General features: G+C 41.3%; 1 protein-coding gene across 9 annotated transcripts in view; it reads right to left on the bottom strand.

Annotated features, from left to right (window-relative positions):
* Window positions 1–10,311, bottom strand: part of Sema6d (sema domain, transmembrane domain (TM), and cytoplasmic domain, (semaphorin) 6D) — a 577,847-nt gene extending 567,536 nt beyond the window's left edge. For 4 of the 9 annotated variants that reach the window (XM_030249369.1, XM_011239427.3, XM_030249365.1 and 1 more), the window contains exon 1: window positions 9,993–10,311. The gene's annotated coding sequence lies outside the window, so the exon portion shown is untranslated. Of the gene's footprint in view, window positions 1–9,548; window positions 9,582–9,992 lie in introns of those variants that run through there. The other 5 variants (XM_030249335.1, XM_030249334.1, NM_001290997.1 and 2 more) reach the window with 4 other exon arrangements.
* Window positions 10,312–12,384: the final 2,073 nt, after the last annotated feature.

Genomic DNA, 12,384 nt, shown 5'->3' with positions numbered 1-12,384 from the left:
CTGTCACCCTGGGCTATCACTGTGGGCTTCACTTCTTTCAGAAGTCTACACCCACCTATTTCCCTTCCTCTGCTTCTTGCTCTTTCTTTTCACAATGTTTGATCATTACTCAAAAGAAAGTATAGTACTTACTTCCAAAATAGTAAAGACATTTGTTTTGGTTTGGGTTTTTAGTTTCAACTAATTCACAACCTAAAAATAATTGTTTGGGGAAATAGGATTCTGGAAATAATTCTACTGTCCTATTGCATTTCCTCCGGGTAACCCAGCAGAGAGAACATTGGGCCTCTGAGAAGATGCAGGTGAGTACCAATTGGTCCCTACTGGATGTGCTGTTAGTCAGAGAGCTGTAGTGACACCTCCTGGCAAGACCAAAAGAGCACTGCCTTCCATAAAACTGTATTGTCACAACTTTATGATCAGAAACAATGAAGAAAATATATTTTCCCACATGTACTGTTCCTTGAAAGAAAAAAAGTCCATCTGTAGAGAGACACAGTCACAATACTCATATCCATGTTTGAATGGCTTCCATTTAAAAAAAAAACAGCTGAGTCCAAGGAAGAATATAGCTATGTTTTTATTTTATGATACCCAATAACTAAAGCTGGTTTTATCTACTCATCTGGGTATTGTGTACACAAAGTAACATTATCTAATGTGAAGCAGTAAAATTCTATAGAACTTATTTTAAAATTATACTTGTGTAGTATTTCTATCTGGGCTCTTTGTTGGTCTGATATTTCTCTTGAATGCCTGGACAGTTACCCCCAGCTACCTCCTGGAAGCATTTTCAATCTAGAATATTCTTTTTCACTGGACATCTTCCACCAAATTCTCTACCTCTTTCAAAATGCACTACCTGTATTTTGAGAAGCACTTTAATGACATACATACCAAAACTAAAATAAAAATAAATATTATTATCAAATTTCTCTCTCTTCTCAGAGCTTGAAAATGTTAATAAAGCTCTAAAAATATACTAGGCATCTTTCCTCCTTCTGTCTCACTTACTCACCCAGCCATATATACTTAGTTATTAACATATGCTTAGGCTCTATGTTAGCTATTAGGAACACACACACACACACACACACACACACCACTACTACCACCACCACCACCTAAAATACCACATGGTAGACATTGACTTTGTATGACAGGTTTTGAATTTTAGTCATCTGATACAAAGAAGCATCAACTGAGACACAAGTCTGAAGTGGTGATGGAGTTTATGAAAGAAATGAATGATAAAAGAATGGCAGAAGTCTGTGGAGAGCAAAGTCAAGGAGGGACTTACAGAAAAGCAGTAGCCAGGGGTCTGTGGCAGCACAGGATTTAATTTTTGTGGAAATCACAAGGGAATCATGAGTGGCAAGATAAAGTTGATGAATATGGTCATACAGATGCCCTCCCCTCAAAATGCAAGAAGACACTTCCAAATGGGTTTGAAGGGACAGGTCTTGACAAATAGCTATGGAATAATAGTCCTTGCATTATTTCAGATCATCACTTGTTTTTTTGAACAACTTCAGAAGATATCTATCGACATCTTCAATTTTACAGATGGAAACATGGAAGAGAAGCAATGAATGCCCCCACCCCAGATTATAACTTGGAAATGAAAATGCTAGGACTCAGCACAATCCCAGGGCCCATGGATCAAAGTGCACAATTATAACCTCTCAGATGATTGTGCAAAAGCAAGAGTGGGAAGAAAGCCTATAAGAAGGCAGGACAACATTCATCCCAGAACTGATGACCAGAAGGACAGTGGAGAGATGGAGAATTAAGTGGGTTTATTATATGTCTGTACTGAAATCCGACAAGGACCTGTTGGTAGAACGGATATCATGGGCCAAGGAATGCGGGGTGGGGATGGAGCCTTTGGAGACAGTTTAACCATACTACAGAGATGGCTTTCCACCAGAACCTCTCACCACTTTTTCTTTAAACTGAGCATAATTTTTAAAGGGTTTGCTGTATATAGTATTATCCTTTTGGTGTTCAATGGTACATCCTTTAAAATCATACATTCTTTTGATCCTATATATGTACACATGCAACATTTTATCCTAGATTAGTGAGAGTTTGCATCTTATATCACATCATCATTTTATTTTCATTTCATTAAAAATGACTATAAGCACTGCTTAATATTCTACCAGGGGGTGGCTAGCTAGAGCTTAGTAGTTTATTGCTTGCCTAGAATGGGCAAGACAATGGGTTTAATGCCCAGCCCCACAACAATTCTGTCATAATGACATGCTATAATTTCATCTTCATATTGTTATTCTTTTTATGTTTCCTTCTCTCTTTGGGTAGGCACTGTTTCTAATTTTGCACTCATCTTACTAATTTTGTTCATATAAATATTTTTATTGAAATCATGATTGTTTCCTTAGGCTAAGCAAATAAACATGAAATTTGAAAGTCATTCATTAATAAATTAGTTACTTATTTTTGTATTGCATTTCAGTATAACCATGGAACATTTGCCAATGCTTTGCAAGAGAACCTACAAGAAATGCAGATTAGCTGACAGCCAATGCTGGTGGATGTATAGATGGAGCAGTAGGTGTTCATGAAGGCTGTTTTCTGATGGTTTTCATATAAACGGTGGAAAGAAGATAGACCTGCATCTGAGAGTGAAGTATAACCAGAGGAGTGTTCTAGAAGTGAAATTGTTGTTTTTCTAGGATAATGAATGCAGCTAAGGATACAGTCAGATTACGTGAAACCAGTAACCATTTAAGGCCATGATTATCCATTCCTCTGGCATGGTCAGTTGCACAGGTGTTAGCAATAGAAGAAGTCAGATTTGTATTAGGACCAAAGTTCCAAATCTTTGCTCCATGATGATGGCCACTGTACTTCCTGGCAGAGTTATGGCATTTTCCTCTCTTGCTTAGGATTTCTGCCTTTATCTCAGCAGCTCTGATCTGTAGTCCAGCTACTACTTTCCACTGTTACTCCTCTACAATTTGCCCTTACCTTCCCTCCTCTTAAGCACCCAAACTGACAAGCATGTCCTCCAGACATGCCCACAAAACCTGAGCTTGTCTGTATCATTCTTTTGCTCATTCACTCATCTACGTTCAGTTCCAACTCCCTACATTGCTTAAGGCAGTGGACTTCCCCCCCTTTTTCGTAATACTCATTTCTGTTTTTCAATATCTTGTACACAGCAAGTTCTACTTCAAGTTAATGAAACTTAATGTATTTCTATTTACCAGATACTTTTTCATTTTAAACCTTCATCATTAAAAAGATCAAAGTCACCTTGGTCGTATTCACAGTACAGTCTTATTACTACTGAAGCCACTTGTGAGTGATCACTAACAAGGTGCAGAACAATTCGTGTTAGTGAGAAGTCTGGAAATGAAGCATCTTCCACATGTTGCTTGTTTGCAACAGTTAGATTGTATATTTAGTTTTAAAATGGTCACAATAACTAAGAGAAACATCATGTTTCCAGGGACATTTTAGAATGTCTATACACTTCTAATACCACTATGACTAAAATATTCTCACTTCACCCTCCCTCATTTACACACACATACACACTCATGCCAAGTTCAACCTGACTATCAAGATTCCTTCAAATAGAAGTTATCATTTTATTTTATTTATTTTATTGCCACATGTTTAAATCTTTTATTGTTATTTGACCAATCTGGCAGGCAAAGCTGGACATTCTTGGTGGGTTACCATAACAATAATAATAATAATAATAATAATAAAAGTTAAAGTTAGTACATGATGAAGGTCTCTAGGAAGTTGCATTATAGACAGAAATTATCAGACATCTGGGCAACCTCATGAGCTCAGGCCAAGATGCTGAGCATCTGAACAAGAACAGGCAGAACAAATGAAACACATCTTCCCCTTTCCATGGGTTCATGATTCCTTTCAGTGGGCACATACATGAAGTAAAGAAAACCTACAGTAGAACCTAATAATTTAGCATACACAATAATTCTTTCATGCCATTCTCAGACACAGTGTATAAGGGGACCTCAAGTGTCATTAGAACATAGAATAGAATTTCCACTTACATCTTTAGAAGTAGCTACTCTTCAAAATTAATTCACTTAATAAATGTTCAACTTCATCACTTACTTTTCTCTTGCAAACTTTATTTTATGGGCTCAGGATAAAAATGATATTTCTAAACCCTTGAGTTCAAATCCACTACCCCACAAATTATTCATGCCTGAACAAGCTGGTGAGGGATACTTAACTAATTTCCAGTCCTTTTGGGAATAATCTGAAGACAAACTCTTTACCCAAATGGAATGAGTGTTTTAACACCCAGCTGAATACACCTGCATGCTGAGGGTCTATGTCTGCACTGTGTGGCAGTGTGGTCTATAAATAATACTCTAGGTTCCTTGTCAATTAGGACTCATCACGTGGCACACAACTTAGATGTCAGCAGTTAATTTGCATGTCAATGAAACAATAATTTGATGAAAATTTAAAGCTTTATGCACTATTTATACCATAATTGGAAGCACAGTAAGTGTTCTCATATGCAGATTCTTATTGTGTTCAATGATTTCTTTAAAGCCCACATTTAAATGATCAGTGTTGATCATTGTCAGAGATTTTCATTTTGGGGCAACAGATATGCATTTTAGACATTAAATTAATTTAACATTAACTCCAATTGAGATGTCTGAGGATAAAGTCACCACCAAAGAGTGGAGTGGCAGCTGCTTAGATTTGGGACTTTAATCCCTTTGTGGCCTTAGCTGTAAACATGTCACCCTGGGTCAATGAATTTTTGTCAAGTTTATTTTTCTTCCCTTCCTTTCTCCGCCCTCCTATCAGATTTCTATAGTTAAAGGGAACACTTTTATGGGTGGTCTCTTTAAAAGCTGAAAATGGTAGTTGATTCCAGTACAAAGGCAAACAACCAGTGGGCACTTAAACTTAACTACTGTACTTAAGGGCAGTACTTAGAACAAATACTGTATTTACATGGACAGAAATTTCAAAAGCTGCCAGCCTGGTGGGCTAAACTTGCTACTGGAATGGTCACACCTACCAATCAGTGCCCTGCAATGTAGCTAGTAGAAAAGCCAACAAGTGAAGGGAGGAAGCAGGTAGAAGAGAAGGAGGGAGGATGGAGGAGGGAAGGAGAGAGGAGGGAAGGAGGGAAGATGGAAAAGAGAAGGAGGGAGGATGGAGAAGGGAAGGAGGGAAGACTGAGGTGGGAAGGAGGGAGGATGGAAGAGAAAAATGGAGGAGGGAGGAGGGAAGGAAGAAAAATGTGAGGAGGGAAGAGAAAGCAAGAAGAGAAGTCTGAGGAGCTGGAGAAGTGGCTGAGGATAACAGTGTAGGTTGTTCTTCCAGAGACAGGATTAGGTTCAATTACCACCCACAGGAGGCTCACAACTGTCTTTGACTCCAATTCTAGGATTCCCCCTCAAGCACTACATACATGTAGTGCACACACATTGAGACAGGTAAAACACTCATACACATAAAATAAATTTTTGTGAAAGAAAGAAAGAAAGAAAGAAAGAGAGAAAGAAAGTTAGTTTGAATTTCTAGTCCCATGGCATCATAGACAATCACCAACATTGCTATTTTGCCTTCCATATACAGCGTATTTGAGCTATAGGTACACTGAGGGGAATTCCTTCTAATGGAAAATGTGGTTGCTTTGCTGTGCTGCTTAAGCCTTGCCATGAGAATGACTGACTAGAAGTGTGTGCTGAGTGTCATTAAGAATAGGGCTTGGGTTTTCATGTAAAGGCCACAGATGTAGTCATCAGTTGACTCCATTGTTGGCTGTCTGTCACATCTTCATATAAAACTGCCTTGAAGTCAGACTTCCTCAGAATCAAGAGTGCATCCCTTGGTTTACCTACTGGCCAATCACTATTAATCCTCCTTTTAGACCTATTTATTATATTCTGTTTCTAAAAGCTTCCCTCTACTTTGATGATCCCTCTCATTCCAGAATCAAAAACAAAATTATACATACTGACAGGGAAAGTGAGTGGATAAGCAGAATAAGACAAGGACGAGGAGAAGAGAAAGGAGCAGCATTGTAGATCACAACGTTTGTCTCTGAGCCTCCTCAGAAGTTTACACCCCTTCCTTGCAAATGCATTTTCCTCAAAAAGGCTAGGTAATATATACATAAGCTAGTTAATTGGCTGTCTTAGTCTGATTTCCTTCTCATTAATTAAGTTGATCTTGCTCTTAAAAGAAATATAAGCAAACCATTGTTGATTTTTAGATTCAACACTTAACTCAATAACATTTTCTTCAAGTAAGTTTATGCCAAAGGAAACTAAAAGGACTATTTTAATTAACCTAGCTTAGTCATTTGACCAGCATTTCATGTTTCATCAAGCAAATTAAGTATCAAGCATCCCCTGTTGAGTGAACACTTATTGAGCAGTCATGGAATAAAACCAAAGTTTTTGCTAAAAAATTCTGGAAATATATTTTGCCCTATTTCAATTTTTCCATAAATGGAGCAGCAGTCCTCCCAAAACAGACTAAGGAAACAAAGAGCTTTGATACTATGGAAAGCCAAGGCCAGCATTCAAATGCACACAGTAGGGCTCCTTCGTATGAGAGTGGAGTCTGGAGAAGCCAAATGACATGGGCTTGAACTCTGAACACAGATGATCTTCAGTGTGCCCAGTGTGCTCCACCCAGAAAGGGAAGCTCATCTTTCCACTTGCTAAGTTCTGACTCAACTTTTAATGGAAGTTACTCTTCTTCCCTCTTCAGCCCTTCCCTCTGCAACCTCCTGGGCACCAAGTTTTCAACAGTATGTTCCTTCATCAGACCATGCATTTATGACACAGAAGGAACATATCAAAAGACTCAGGTTTAACAGGTATTGATCTGAAAGGCTATTTATTTTGAACATTGACACAGTGAAGACTTGAATGTCTAGAATACAAATAATTCTCTCTTTGAGGGTCCTGAGGAATTACAGCAAGTGGTGTAGAGTAATGAATGTTTGTAATTCACTAGCTGCTATTTTAAGATGCAAAGCACACCATGACATCAGTGATGTTCTTTTGAGTCTCCACGGACAGCCTATTACAATGAAAGCACTTGGGGAAGAACAGAGCACTCCAATATATATTTGTTGAAATTCCAGTGTTTTGACAATGACGATTTAGTAACATTTCATAATGTATAGAATGATGAAAAATACCCCTAGATTGGCTTTAAAAGTACAGGTTTTCTGTATAGAAACTGATCATGAAATTTTAGTAGTAACATTTCTATACCAAAAACTTCTGAATGGCCCTTAACATGGATTTAGTAAACCTTTAAGAAAACAAGCAGTATTTACTCAAATAACACTTTCTCCCTCTGAAAGAGGAAATAGCATTTTAACTGCTTCTTTTCTTTTCTCACTTTCTATCTTCCTTCAGCTCCTAGACAACAAAACAATGGCCCTTTCTTCCTGTGGAAGGGAAAACTCAATAAATACAAATGGCTACGGGGCCTCAGAGCAGAGAAATTATGGCTTTCCAAGAACTTCATTTTTCCCTCATGAAGAAACACATTTGAAAGGGACCTTTCCCAACACACTTTAAAATCAGGCATATTTCAATGAAATTATTCTTTGGGCAATGCTAAACATTGCTGACTGATAAATGAGACCCAAATAATTAAGTTCTGTTCTTTTACAATCGAGATTTAGTGTAGTCATCAATCTGGGGAAGAATTTAGAGTCTGGAGACTTTGGAAGATGAACAAGCTACTAACTGAAATTGGTCATGTGGGGAGGTGGTTAAATGAGTACTCAGCTTAAACATAGCTGTGGATAACTTTCATGTCTTAATCTTCATTAGAACGTCACTGATTCATTGCTCATTTGTTCCCACAATAACTTGGACACAGTGAGAAAACAAGCAAAAGAAAAAAAATAATAATTCAGTGCACCCAAAGAGCATCATGGTGAAAATAAGGTTTAACAGTAGGCTCTAGGAAAAGTTCCTTTTAAATAGGAAAAGCACAAGGAAAGCAATGTTATTATGGAAAGCATGAAGGATATAAACATTAAAAGTGATAGGAATGAGAGAAGGAGAACACACAATACTTTGCATGGGTGTCTGTGGCCTGAGATGCCTGCCCAGGTTTCCAGTGCTATTTATCATCTACCCAATTCACACTTGCAGTCTTAGAATCAGACATACAGCTTTTGTACATTAAGCAACACCCACACTGCTCCACCTATCCCTTCTCCCTCCAAACGCAAAAAAAGCTATATCCAGAGAGATGTTCACATGAGATATTTTTCCCTGGGCTGAACTCCAGGTTTCAGCAGACAATGCACTTAGCAGGTCATGGGCACATTAAATCCAGGGAGAAGCACAGTGGTGTTTCTTAGTAACTACTGATAATCACAACCAACTACAGATACATAATGCATATGCATAAACATGTGTGCATACAGTACTTACATGAAATTATATTTCAATATCTTTTGCTAAGGGATGTGCACATTAGAAAAAGGAGGAAGGAACGCATCCTTAGCTCAGGGACTAAGGCACTGAGATGGTGAACAGGTGAGATCATTGTCATTTCAGTACTGGGGGGAAAGCCAAATAAGGACAAGTATGCTATCGCGAAAGAAAAGGGTTTGCTCAAGATGTCCTGAGCTCCCTAAGGAGAGGAGGAAGAAGAGGCTCCCTCGGCCTCTGTCTCTCAGCCCACTTACATCCATAAATGTTAACATCAATGGGAGCCATGGACTCGAAACCACTGTGTGGGCATATGTACAGAGGAAATTACACTTTGTTTATTAAAGGAGACTCCTCTCCCAGAACCATGCAATCTTACTACTTGAAGGTGCAAAAATGATTGCACATCCATAAAGGGAGAGCTGGAGAGGGTAGGGGGGAAATAAACCCCGCCCAAGAACCTTTAAGGAAATAGGTGCTAGCTGGAGAAAATAGCTAGTTGCCCAAAATGCTTAAAACTCCACTTTCATTATTCTGAAAACAATTTCAGTCCAGGAGGGAGATTCTGCTTCTTAAGCTCCATTCGCTATGCTGGCTGGCAGAATCAGTCAGATCTAAGTTTTGCACTCACGCATGGTCTCTGTTGTTGACTACTCTCGCTCTCTGAACCAAGAAGTCCCTTTCCAAAATGGGTAAGTCCACTCCGACCCTCACTCCTCCAAGTCACCACTTTTATTAACCTGTGAGCTGTGTCTGTGTAGCCGAGCCCGGCCCCAGAACAGTCACCGGGAACAATGAGCCAGAGGAGGGACCCACCCAATGAGCACCTGCTTGCGGGCGCTCAAGCCTGGGCGCTGGGCGCGGGACGCTCAGGGCCTCGGGTTCTGGTTCCCTACCCTGCTCCTCCAGACCCCAAGAAAAGCCTGAAAGCAGGTGGTTACCGGCATCAGACTCGGCGCTCCCAGCTCCCAAGTCAGTCTTGCCTCCCAACACCCACCAGTTAGAGCCTCTGTACCTAAAAAGAACACAAGCCCAGGGGGGGGATACCGGGTGGTCCAGCCACCACCACCCACTGGCCCGGGCTCTGGAACGCACCGACGCCCTGTGGTCCGCACCGAAATTCCCAGGGCTGTGGGGTGGAGAGAGGTGGAGCTCGGAGCCTTAAAGTGGCTTCCTCTGGCCCGCCCCCGGCCTGGCAGGGCTCTGGGATCCGGTAAGACACAAAAGATGGGCAATATCAGAGCCTGCCACTGTGCCGTCGCCGGGGTGAGCGGCGGGGGCCTCGGGCGGGTCCATGCCACCTCTCCCCACTGTCCGTTCCTGCTCCCTGGTCCTAATCCTGGTTCCCTAGTCCCATCCCCTGCTCCCTGGTTCTCATCCCCTCTTTCTAGTTTTCTTCCCAGCTCTTGGGTTCCTATCCCTGATCCCCAGGTTCCGCCCGCTGCGGGAGCATCCCTGGACGCCGCTGAGCCCCGCGCGCTTTCCGGGAGCTCGAGTGGGCAGCGAAAGGCGCGGGTGGCGGAGACGAGAAACACTTACTTGCCGGGAAGGCTGAGCACCTCTTGTTTCTCACTCGTAGGTGTCCAGCTTCGGGGCCCCCGCGAGGTCGCTGGCACAGCTTGGAGCTGGGCACTTGGCGAGCCCGGGACACCCTAGTAGCCGCTCAGCTGCGCGCTGTCAACGCACCAGGCACAACAAGGCACCATCCACAGCCCCAGGCCTCTGTCCCGCTCTCCCACGTCGCCGCTCCAGGCAGACCACACCCTGTCACCCCCGCAGCCCTCCACTCCTGCCTCTTTGACACTTCACCGGTTACTCCGCCGCCCGGCGTCCTCCCACCCCCTTAGCCCACGTGCTTCTGCGCTCGCTCCCGACTCCAACTTCCCCCGCTGGTCCCCGCCCTCCTGGGAACCTCTGGACTCAGGCTGGTAGGTGTTTGGATCTCCCACAAGCCCACCTAGGTCCTCCGATTGATGGTGTCACTGCGATGGTGTCACATACGCTGTGTATAATGTGTGAAGATGTATTTTTTTGTTGAGCCATGCATTACTTTTAATATTAGAGAGGTGTATTTATTCCCAGGTTTTAATCACTGAGCAATCACTGGCCTTGGTAGAGACTATCAGGCCAGCTGTTTCCACTTGCCATTCTAAAGTTCCTGCTTAGCTTGTCATTTCCTATTATCCTAGTATGTATGTATGTATGTATGTATGTATGTATGTATGTATGTATGTATGTATGTATGTATGTATTCTTTTAAAATAAATATCTTATTATTTACTCTTTCTCTTTCCAGCAAAGTTTGAAGTTGTTTTCTGAGGGCTCCCTCCCCCTCGGTCCAGCCACAAAGACTCTAGGAAAAATTTCATCTCTCCCTGTTATAACTCTGTCAGCAGACTCTAGTATAATCCTCAAGATATAGTATATATTCACAAATGCCCCTAAATGCCCTTCAATTATGATGACAAACTTTGGTCATTTTCTATCACACTGAAATGAGGAGTTCAAATACATGCTTGGCTGTATCCCAAACACCAGGTCCTGGAGAAAGCCAGGGACGTTTTACCTTTGGCTGAGTGATTTCTCATTCTATGATGAGGTTTAGCGGGGTTAATAACTGGTGATCACTAAATGTGACACTTTTAAGCTTTCTTTAGAGACTGGACTCTAAGTCTCTCACACATGCCCAATCTGGCCTTTCTTTACACAGTGCTTGAATGTCCACCTGCCCAGCCACAAACTGTTTTGGTACCACCACCACAGAAAGCCACCCAGACTCTTCTTTCTTTAAAATAAAATTACTTTTTTTTTCTTTTACCTCTTCTTATTTTAGTCTCAATCTCTTGACTAAGGGTTTTAAGAAACAAAACAATGATCTCTTAAACATCAGATCTCTGTTGCACCATTTGTCTTAACTCACATATAAAAATGATTTGTTTTTATCTTGCCCCCAGCCATCCACCCCCAGAAAACCTTAATACTTAAGTTTCTCCCTCGAAACTAACAACACTTCATGCTTATTAACCTACAGAGACCATCCATGAATCAGCACTGCTCTAAGCAATCTGCTCATTAGATATTTTATAGATGACACCAGGAGAAGGGGAAGGGACCAAAAATTAACCACCAATTACTACAGCAAGAACCAAGTTCCCAGCAATCTACTTGGTCTTAACCAGCACAGGACATGCCTTACCACAATGTCTTATACTCAATAAGTAATAAATGGTTCAATATAATCCATATGTATTCATCCACATTTAGCTGCATTGCCGGAAACTGAGCAGAAGTCTGAGTGGACTATTGAGACAGAATTGGTCACAGATATTTGCTACCAGGTTACAAACTCTCAGTGATGTCATGGGCACTATCACCTGCATTTAAAACATGGGCTACTCATGATCCATCTTAGCATTTCAGAATGTCTGGTTGGAACAACTCAGCCTTCAGATTTGGATTCAAGGTCCCTCATGATCTGTGAGAGACACCTCTGTTAAACTGATTTTGATTTAGTCCACTGCCAGGCAAAGTTTTGACTTCTGGAAACCTGGCTTCTGGCAATGCAATCTTCAAGTCATAGACAGAGCTGCAGACACCAAAGACAGTCATGTCCCAGTTCCCTGGAACCTGTAAATGTGGCCTATGATGACACATGACTTTGAAGATGTTGTTAAAATTCTTCAGATGGAAAGATTATCTTAGCTTTTGGGGACCCTAAATGAGACCACATGGTTTCAAGAATAGGAGTCAAGAGAAGAGTTAATACAGAAAGGAGCAAAATGTATTTGAAGGCAAGGATTACTGCAATGTAGCCACAAGCCAGCCAGCCACAGAGGACACCAGGAGACAGAAGAGGCATAGAAAAATGAGTCTCTTACACAGATCCTGGGATCTATGTTGGTTTCTATCCAGTGAATGGGATTTTGGAAAT

This window comes from Mus musculus, chromosome 2 (assembly GCF_000001635.26).
Source record: "Mus musculus strain C57BL/6J chromosome 2, GRCm38.p6 C57BL/6J".
In the NCBI taxonomy this organism is placed as follows: domain Eukaryota; kingdom Metazoa; phylum Chordata; class Mammalia; order Rodentia; family Muridae; genus Mus; species Mus musculus.
This window is presented reverse-complemented; position numbering and strand designations above follow the sequence as displayed.